We start from the raw sequence: 10,640 nt of genomic DNA on the forward strand, positions 1-10,640 counted from the left end.
ATATATATATATATATATATATATATATATATATATATATATATATATATATATATATATATATATATATATATATATATATATATATATATATATATTATGTATAGAAATATTAATATAATTAAGTTGTGTAATTTAAATATATTTTTATATATGTAATCTTTATTTTTATACTTATAACTTTAACAATATCTTTAAAACCTTTATTTTCATAATAATAATATTTCTAATAATAATTATTAATAATGATATTAATGATGATAATAATAATAATAATAATAATAATAATAATAATAATAATAATAATAATAATAATAATAATAATAATAATAATAATAATAATAATAATAATAATAATAATAATAATAATAATAATAATAATAATAATAATAATAATAATAATAATAGTAAAAATGTTTCTTTTAAATGATAATTTTAGTTTTAACAAAAATGACAGGTTTGAAAATAATGTTACTTTCAGTAATAATGGTAATAATAATAATACTAATACTGACAATAATAATAACTATAATAATTTTACTACTAATGATAATAGTAATAATAATAATAATACTAGTAATAATAATGATATTGTTAAAAATGATATTTAGGTTAATACTGATACTTATAATAATAGCAATCTTTATTAAGAATGATAATATTAATAATCGTATTACTTAATAATAATATTTTTATTGTTAATAATATTAGTAACAACATTAATAATAATCATAATCATAATCGTAACTAGGGCTATGATAATAGTAATAATAATACATGGTAACTAATACTTATATTAGTAATAATAGCGGTAATAATTAATATTCATGATACTTACAATAATAATACTAATGTCTATAAATGATACTAATACTAATATTTGATGAAAATAATAATAACTTTGATTATTTTTGTAATAATAATAATCCTAATCCTATAGTTAATAATAATACATATGTTAGTAATAATAATGATAATAATTATAATACTTGTGATAGCAACAATCATAATTAATAATAATAATAACAACAACAATAATAATAATCACAATAATAATTAATAATAGTAATAATAATCATAATAATAATAAAAGAACAAGGAACTACCTTCAATAAAAAGGATGTTAAAAAGAATGCTCCATTAGGGACTCGAACCCCTGACCTCTCGAATACCCGCCACTCCCCTAAACCGTCTGGGCTATTGCCCATTTTTCTGATTATAAACCAAACCCAAATCTATTTAACTCATTCTCTCATTGTTCATCTTCTTCCCTCTTACTATCAATCGACCTAGGATCAACCCAACATGATAATCAATCATCCAAATCTTTTTATGACTTTCAACCAAATTATAATCGACCACATATACTCTGGAATTAATTGAAAAAAAAAAAAAAAGACAGCTGCTGCTGCCGTCGCATAGGAAAGGGAAAAAAAATTGATTTCAGTTTGGAGCTCGTTTTGGATAATCTTCATAACATAAAATAGGTTTTAAATCATCCATAGAAACTTATGTAATCATCAATTTAACTGAAGATATCAAAATGAGTTCCAATTTCGCAAAGAACGATTTAGTTGACTTTTATTTCTAAAACTTTGACTCAGAAATTTGGGCTTGATATAACGAATTGAAATTTGATATTTTGAACATAGTATGAGTAAGTAATTCCTAACAAAACTGCGTTATTAGATTTTCAAAAATGTTTCAAATCCGAATTTTCACCAAAAAGTTTGTATACAGAGTGTCGGGCTTTAACTGGGTTTTTGATATCTTTCTTTTTGTTTTAATCCCACGACTTGCAGCATATATGAATGTATAGTGTGTTAATAATACTCGACAGATTTACAGCATAAACAAATTGATTGATTGTATCTTGTAGTGAAGGTGGGGATTGATTGGGTTCACGGGTTTAATAGAAAAGGAGAAAAAAAAATTACGGGTTACAGATATATAGATAAAAGATCCGCTTAATTATATTTAATATCCATATTATAATACAATATACAAAAAATAATATTATTTATAATTACATTAATAATAATAATATTAATAATAATAATAATTATAACTGAATAAATAATAAATAAAAAGCATAGATATTATAAATTTTTACATAAAATATTTGTAATAATCATATAATAATTTTATACAGAAATTACATATATAATATAATATATATACATTAATGTACAATTGTTTCTATATAATTTTTTGTTATTAACTTGTTTAATATCAGAAGAGATGACAACGAGTGTTAAAATTAATTGATAGTTGTGTTCCATATACTTTATGTATATATATATATATATATATATATATATATATATATATATATATATATATATATATATATATATATATATAGATTCATTTAGAATTTTAAATTTATATATATATATATTAGTAATATTTATTTAGTAGTATAATTTTAGTTTCTTTTAAAAATTAATTTTATTTCAAAGTTTATAATTTAAAATCATTTAAATAAAAGAATTTATTATATCTCATAACGTTTATGCTTTAATACTTAATTTGATATAATTCCATTATGCGTCAACGTTTATTTTAATTTCTCAAACATTCTAGTTACCATATTTAAATATCAATCGAATCACTAAACGAGTGTTACTATTGTTTACTTAACATCTTTTGAAATCATAAAATTAATATGCATAAACACGTTTTATATACACGTTGTAGGTTATTTATATATCTAACAATCAATATTCCTTTTCACGTTCTTTAAAATAATCAAGTCCTATTATATCGAAAGTCGTTTTCATACGTTTGAAATTAAATCAATTGATTATTATGAATTTTAGTCTTCCATTAACTTTTGTCTAATTCTCGTTATTTGACACTTTATCCTCGTATGTATCTCACTTTACTAATTATTCCAAATATCATTTAAAAGGAACGATTTCTCAAATCAAAGTGGACCTCGTAACAGAGACCCGTATTCTTATCATAATGTATCAGATAATTCAATCATTTGATATTATCCTTTAATTCCGTCGAAAAAAAATGTTGAAACAATTACGTTCATGTAAAGTATTATACATCTAATACTTTGTTAACGTCTTTAATTATTATTTATACATCATATAATTATATATGCACATCAATTTAAATATAATGGTTCATGAATCGTTGGGAATAGTCGAAGGGTTTGTTGAATGTATAACAACAGTTCAAAATTTTTAGATTCAATTAAATAGACTTTTGCTTCTCGTGTCGAAATCTTATAAAGATCAAGTTTAAATTTGGTCGCAAATTTCCGGGTCGTCAAATTTTCCACCCTCACTTTCGCCGGTATTGCTCTCTCATGGTGGAACACGTATGTACAATCGGTGGGTAACGATGAAGCCCGCACACTCTCTTGGACCGAACTAAGAGAAAGAATGATCACTGAATACTTCCCGTGCGATGAGGCTCGAAGGCTCGAACAGGGGCTAAGAAATTTGAAAACAGTTAGGGATGATCTCGAAGCTTATAATCAATTGTTTGTCGAACTAGTCTTAATGTGTCCAAACCTCATGACTCTCGAATCCCTAAGAGTTGAACTTTACATGCATTCAACACGAGGTAATATCATCCAAACCCGCTAACCTACAAGAGGCTTTAACGATGGCCCGCCAATTTATAGAAACAGTGGATGAATCTGAAGCGTCGACACCAACGGCCGAGAATCAATCGAGTGGTAATAAAAGAAAATGGGAAGCCTCTCAATCAAGCAACTATAACAATAATAACTTTGCCAAGATGCCTCTCACCTCCGACGGCAAGAAAGGGTATGCCGAAAACCTACCTTCGTGTAAAAAGTGTCACAAACATCATTTGGGTGAATGTGGCAAACCATTTTGCAACAAATGTCAAAGAAGTGGCCATGTGGCCTATGATTGTAAAAGTACCGCCCCCGTCACCCAAAAGGGGCCAAATGAGCCAAAAACGGGTGTTTGTTTCGAATGTGGCCAACTGGGTCATTTTAGAAATGCATGCCCAAAGAATAAAGTTAAAACCAACGCACGCCGTTGAGCTTTCAACACTAACGCCAAGGATGCCCGAGATGACAATGAACTAGTCATGGGTACTTTTCTTCTCAACAACTCTTATATTTCTTGTTTATTTGATTCGGGTGCCGATGAATGTTTTGTATCCGAGGCTTTGACTCATTCTTTTAGCACTCCACCACTTCCCTTAGATACTACTTATATCATTCAAGTGACCAACGGAAAACTATTGCGGGCCGACAATTTTATCAGAGGGTGTACGTTGAACATTTTGGGTAAAGAGTTTGAAATTGACTTGATACCTATAGAACTAGGGAGCTCAAGACCTATTCGTTAGGAAGAAAATGTTTCCCCACAAATATGTATTGATTATCGTGAACTAAATAATTTCCGGTTAAGAACCGATATCCTTTCCCCCGTATCAATGACCTCCTGATCAATTACAAGGATTCCGTGTGTATTCCAAAATCGACCTCCATTCGGGTTATCATCAATTAAGGGTTAAGGGAGAAGATGTCTCCAAAACCGCTTTCCGAACTCGTTGCGATAGATATGAATTTCTTTTAGTGTCATTCAGTTTAACTAAGGCTTCGTCCGTATTCATGGGCCTTATAAATCGCGTATGTAAACTTATCTAGACAAATTCGTTATCATATTCATATGTGATGTCTTAACCTATTCAATTCAAGCGAGGGAGAAAACGAACAACATCTCCGTCTTACGCACGAACTCTAGAGAAGGAACAACTCTATGCCAAAGTCTCCAAGTGTGAATTTTAGCTAACGAAGTCTAAATTTTAGACCATGTTATTAGTAGTCAAGGTATAAATGTGGATCCCGCAGAAATCAAACCATACGTAATTGGGAAACCCTCACGACTCCGACTTATATTCGTAAATTTTTGGATCTCGCCGGGTATACCGAAGATTCATTTCTGACTTTTCTGTATTCTCGACATTTAACCTCGTTAACTCACGAAGGAAAGAAATTCGTTTGGTCCGTCGAACAAGAATCGACATTTTGTATCTTTAAGAAGAAGTTAACCACCGTACCTATCCTATCTCTTCCCGAAGGCACTGATGATTTTGTTGCATGTTGTGACGCCTCCAAACAAGGTTTTGGGTGTGTGTTAATACCACGAAGGAAAGTTATTACCTACTCTTCTCGACCATTGAAATCTCACTAACGAAACTACTTGACATACGAACTAGAATTAGGAACCCTTGTCTTTGCACTTAAAATGTGGAGATACTATCTTTATGGGACCAAAGGTACCATTCTTACCAACCACAAAAAGCCTCCACACATTTTTGATCAAAAACAACTCAACCCGAGACAACGACGGCGGACTGAAACATTAAATGATTACCATCCGGGCAAGACAAATGTTGTAGCCGATGCCTTGAGCTGAAAGGAAAGATTTAAACCTCTCCATGTCCGGAACTTGAACGTGATTATTCATACCCACCTTGCTATCCAAATTCGTGTAGCACAAAATGGAACTCAAATATAGAAATATTTCCACGTGAACGCCTGAAAGGCATACTCTCTCGACTCGAAATCAAGGAAATTGAAATTCGTTATTGTGCACGAAGAATTTGAAAACTTAATTATGGATCCGATCAACTTTCTCATCACCAGGAACCACGATATATAACTCCGTTATTTCGCTGTTGTCGTATGATATTACTGGAACCTAAGATAACACACAACCCAAGGATACCCCTTTCTTCTTCGACTTATCGTCCTTATGCTGCTGATAAATGGCCAACTACTACTCAACTCCGAACTATACAACTACGGGTACTATCTCGTTCCCACCAAGTCTCGACATTTGGCCACAAGGTGCGCGATATGGCTACATCAATATGTAAACTCATCCTACTCTAAATTCTCATTTCACTCCTATCTTTTTCGCTCGTACTTTCGTATAAGGAAATCTTATCATCCAATCTCTCAATGGAGAGAGACTCCGCACACCATACCAGAATTCACCACGAAGGGGGAATAATCTAATCGAACTTATTCAGAAACTGACAAATCAAGCGAACATACAATTCAAACCTCAAAAGACATATTACGAACTTGTATTGTTGCCTTTTGTCGATTCCTTTTTACGATGATAGATATCACACGCTTATTAACGTCGCACCTCTTCGAAACTTTATATGGCCGAAATTGTCGTTCTCCAATTCGTTGGACCGAAGTATGTGACAAGCAAATCACCGGATCTGAACTCATTCAAGAAATAACCGTTAAGATTGTTCAAGTCTGAGAAGGGCTCAAGACGGACCGTAGTCGCCAAAAGAGCTGTGCCGATGTTAGACGTAAGCCTCTCGACTCTCAAGTGGGTAACCACGAAATGCTAAAAGTCGCACCTTGGAAAGGTGTAATCCGTTTTGGGAAAACGGAGGAAGTTAAATCAGCAATATTGATCCTTTTGAAATCTTGGGGCGTATTGGACCCGCTACATACCGTTTGAATCATACAACTCGATTAAGTTTCCGTTCATCCTACATTCCATGTAACAAACTTAGAGATGTGTCATGCGGAACAGGAACGTGTTATTCTTTTAGTTAAGCTTATCTTTGATGACAAACTCCACTTCATAGGAGAACCGGTTGAAATTATGGATCGTAGAACCAAACCTTAAGACAACGTAAAATCCCGACTGTCAAAGTTCGTTGGGATGTCAAAAAGAGGACCCAAGTTTACGTGGGAGGAACATGACCGAATAATAAGGGAGTACCTTCACTTATTCGTAGACTTGACAACACAAGGTCTCGAGGAAGAGACATCGACTATTACTTCCAACTAAATTTCAGGACGAAATTTCTTTTAAGGTGTGGGTAATGTAACATCCCGCATTTTTCCGTTAAAATTATTTTAACACCCGTGATTACCGGAGGTGGATCAAAGCAGAGTTTGACCCTCGTCAGGCAAGCTTTGGGAGGGGGGAGCTGTGTCGTGCAAATAACCAAATGATGTAAAACAAGGGCTTCGAATGGTTTTAACTCATTATAGGGCTAAAACCTTTATTAAAAAAGGTTTTGATCCTAACATCGTCACGCTGAGATCAGCTTCCCAAGTCAGAACTAGAAAGAATAGTAAATAGCACCGCTGATAGACTTCATATGAGAAAATGGGTGCACTCAATCAGACAGGATAGATGGATTGAGTGCACGCTGCCTTGATTTGAGGTGAACCCCTTTTCCTCTTCATCCGGGCCGGACTACGTTAGTTAACGTTCTTAATATTTTCGTTATTGGATTATAACATCTCTCGTTTACTCTAGCGTTTTAAAATAATTCGTTCGGTTAATTTCTGCACCCGACTACAAACTTGAGGGACTAATCTTGGTACTTGGCCAAATTTGGTTAACTAGTCACCCACCATCCACCACCAACCTCTCACTTTCCCTTATCTCCTCACTACTTCCACTTTATTCTCTCAAACCCCAACTCAAGGATTCATCATCTAAATTCGACCTAGGGAGCTAGCAACAAAACAAATTACATATTTGGAATCCTTGCATCTTCCTCTTCAATTCCATACCAACTTCATCACATTTGGGTAACTTTCTAAAAACACTAAATTTTCTTGTTCTTGATCTTTTAAACTTAAAAGTGTGTTAATTAGTGTCTATGGCTCAAGTCTAACATGAATATGTGTTTAGTTTGCTCGATTTGTTGTTTTGAGTAACTAGCATGAACACTTGAAATGGTTGTGCTTAATCTTTGATTTTGGATGATTAAATATTGTTTAAATGTTAAAGTTCATGTATTAAGTGTATTACTAGCATCATTAGCTTCAATTTGATGTGTAGCTTGACTTGGAAAACTTCACTAACATGATTATTGATTTTGTGATTCTTGGTTAGGGTTTGATAGCTTTTAAAAATGAACTTTTGATGCACTGATTGCTTGTTAATGTTGTTAGTAAGTGTTTAGTTGCAATGTATGTTTAATTACCTTCGAAACGGCATATCGTATGTGTAAATTGGATTCCCGAATCATAAAATGCGTTTTGCGAACTTGAACCTTCAATGACGAACTTTTAACGATCATTCAACGAGGATTTGGTCATTTAAATGATGTAATTGTTTGATAATATGTGATTAGTTGTATTCCTCGTCAAAATACCTTTCTAACGATGTATGGTATGCGTTTTAAGTGTTTACGGTTAATTTGTTATGATAAAATGAGTTTTGGCTCGAGGCTTGAACACTTGCACCAGCCCAGGTACCAGCTCACATTGAGTGTCGCGGCGCGGCCATCCTTGGTCGCGGCGCGGCATTAGGCATATTTGGATTCTGATCAAACTTACACTTTTACGAAGAATGTTTGCTATGCTACGCACTTCCGATTCACATGTAACTTGTTCTAACATGCTTATATATGATTAAAAACCTCAGAAAAATAGTTCGGGACCTGACCCGAACGTGTTGACTTTTTCGTTGACTTTGACTTGACCAAAGTTGAGTTTTGTCCAAACTTAACCAATACTTGTTTAAACCGTTCTAATCTTCTTGTATACTTATATCTTGCATGAAACATGACAATTTGATTCACATGCTATATAATCAAGTTGTAACGATCCATAGGACTAATTGAACAACTTTGACCCATCGTGTTTACCGTTATTGATACAACCTACTTGTTTAGGTCAAGACTAGCAATTGTCCTTGCACACGTTTACTTGTGAAGTACTTTATTACTCGTACACTCAAGGTGAGATCATAGACCCACCTTTACTCTTTTAAACTTACATTTGGGATGAGAAAACATAAACGTTTCATTTTACAAAGTGAACACAAGTACAAAAACAAACATTCTACGTACGAGTTAGAACAAAAATCCTCAATTCGATTATCATTAGTTACACTTGTCGAGTGTAAGCGAGAACTTATGTTGTATGGCCATATGGGTTTGACAAACCCTCATTCGGACGGTTCGCTACCGTTACTTCGGATGAAATATATTTTCGAGAAACGGTGTATATTCTAACACTATTGTAATGGGGTTCTATGGAAGGAAAGTTAAGCCTTGATAATTAGGTGCTCGTGATAACAATTTTTGGAATGGTTTACTATTATTGAAATGATATAAATCTTGTGGTTAATTTGTACTTACTTACTTAAACCTATGATTTCACCAACGTTTTCGTTGACAGATTTCTATGTTTTTCTCGGGTCTTTGAATGATATGTGATACATGCTTTCGCTCATTTTTTTGATACTTGCATTGGATGTCGAGTATATTTGCATACATGGAGCGTCTTTTGACTTTATTTTAAACTGTGTCGCATAGGTTTCATTTGTACTTATAACTTTGTAATGTAACTAATGGTTGAACTATTCTTGTAAACTTTGAAACAATCTTTACATTTGAAATGAATGCGACATATTTTGGTCAAACGTTATTTTAAAGACTTATGACCACGTAATGGGACCTAAGTAGACGGCGCCGTCAATGATGATTTTGTCAGGTCGCTACAGTAGCAGCAGAAGTATACGGCAGCCTACAATGGGGGTGTTTATAGGTGGATCAAAACATAAAGAAGTAAAAAAAAAATCGAGCAATTGATGGGTTGCGTGAAGAAACAAAATATTAAGAGAGAGAGGAGAGAATGAGAGATTCAAGGTGGTGGAAGTGGGTTGCAGAGGTGGTGGATGACTTCGGTGGTGGTGATTCTACGTTGGTGGACGATTGTGAAGGATACCGATGGTGATAGGTGGTGATTGTGATGGGTTCAAGGTGGTGAAAAGTGGTAGAGTAGTGGTGACCCGGTTTAAGGTGGTTAGATGGAAGGTGAGTTGTGGTGGCGGTGGTAGCCATTGAAGTTGAGGCTTGAGTGGTGATCGAATATTACAAGGTGATGGTTCTCGTTGGTGTGTTCAAGTGGGGTTTTGATTGATTGAGCAGCAACCAAATATTTAGCAGCAATACTAGTGATTCGAGTAGTGGCTCGGTGATGGTGTCCGGCGAGGTGGTGGTCCGGCTAGATGGTGTAGATCGAATAAGAAAGGGTGAAGTTTTTGTGAGATGCCTATCTCTTTGCATTCATATATAACTTACATGTACATATAATACTACTAAGAATTAATATAATAATAATTATAATTATAAATTATAATATAATAAAAGTAATCAATCACGAGAATTGAAACAGAATTGAAACAGGAAAGCCATCTGAATTTTGTTCCTATGTACCGACAGTTTTTACGGACTACTATTTCGTACTGCGTTGTTACTCAGTGGCGAATAAAAGTCTTCGAAAAATTTCCATATTTTTAAATTAAATGTCTTTATTTATTTTGGTCGTTATGGTATAGAATTCAGTCATTAACTATTAATTAAAAATTACATTAATTATTCACTCTCAACCCTAAGTAAAATATAGAAAGTTTTAAAATTCAACAAATAGTTTCTAAATATATTTTAAATAAGCCTATAATTTATAAAACTCATTTTTGGATCACCGTTTATTTAAAAATCACACAAGTTTGTTTTTAACTAGTTTACTATCAATTGAATGATAAATGAGTGCTACTATATACTCAACATACTTTATTTACATATATAAATGCATTTTAAATTATGATATCATATACTATTACTTTATTTTACAT

The sequence above is a fragment of the Rutidosis leptorrhynchoides genome, chromosome 4 (genome assembly GCF_046630445.1).
Source record: "Rutidosis leptorrhynchoides isolate AG116_Rl617_1_P2 chromosome 4, CSIRO_AGI_Rlap_v1, whole genome shotgun sequence".
NCBI lineage: Eukaryota > Viridiplantae > Streptophyta > Magnoliopsida > Asterales > Asteraceae > Rutidosis > Rutidosis leptorrhynchoides.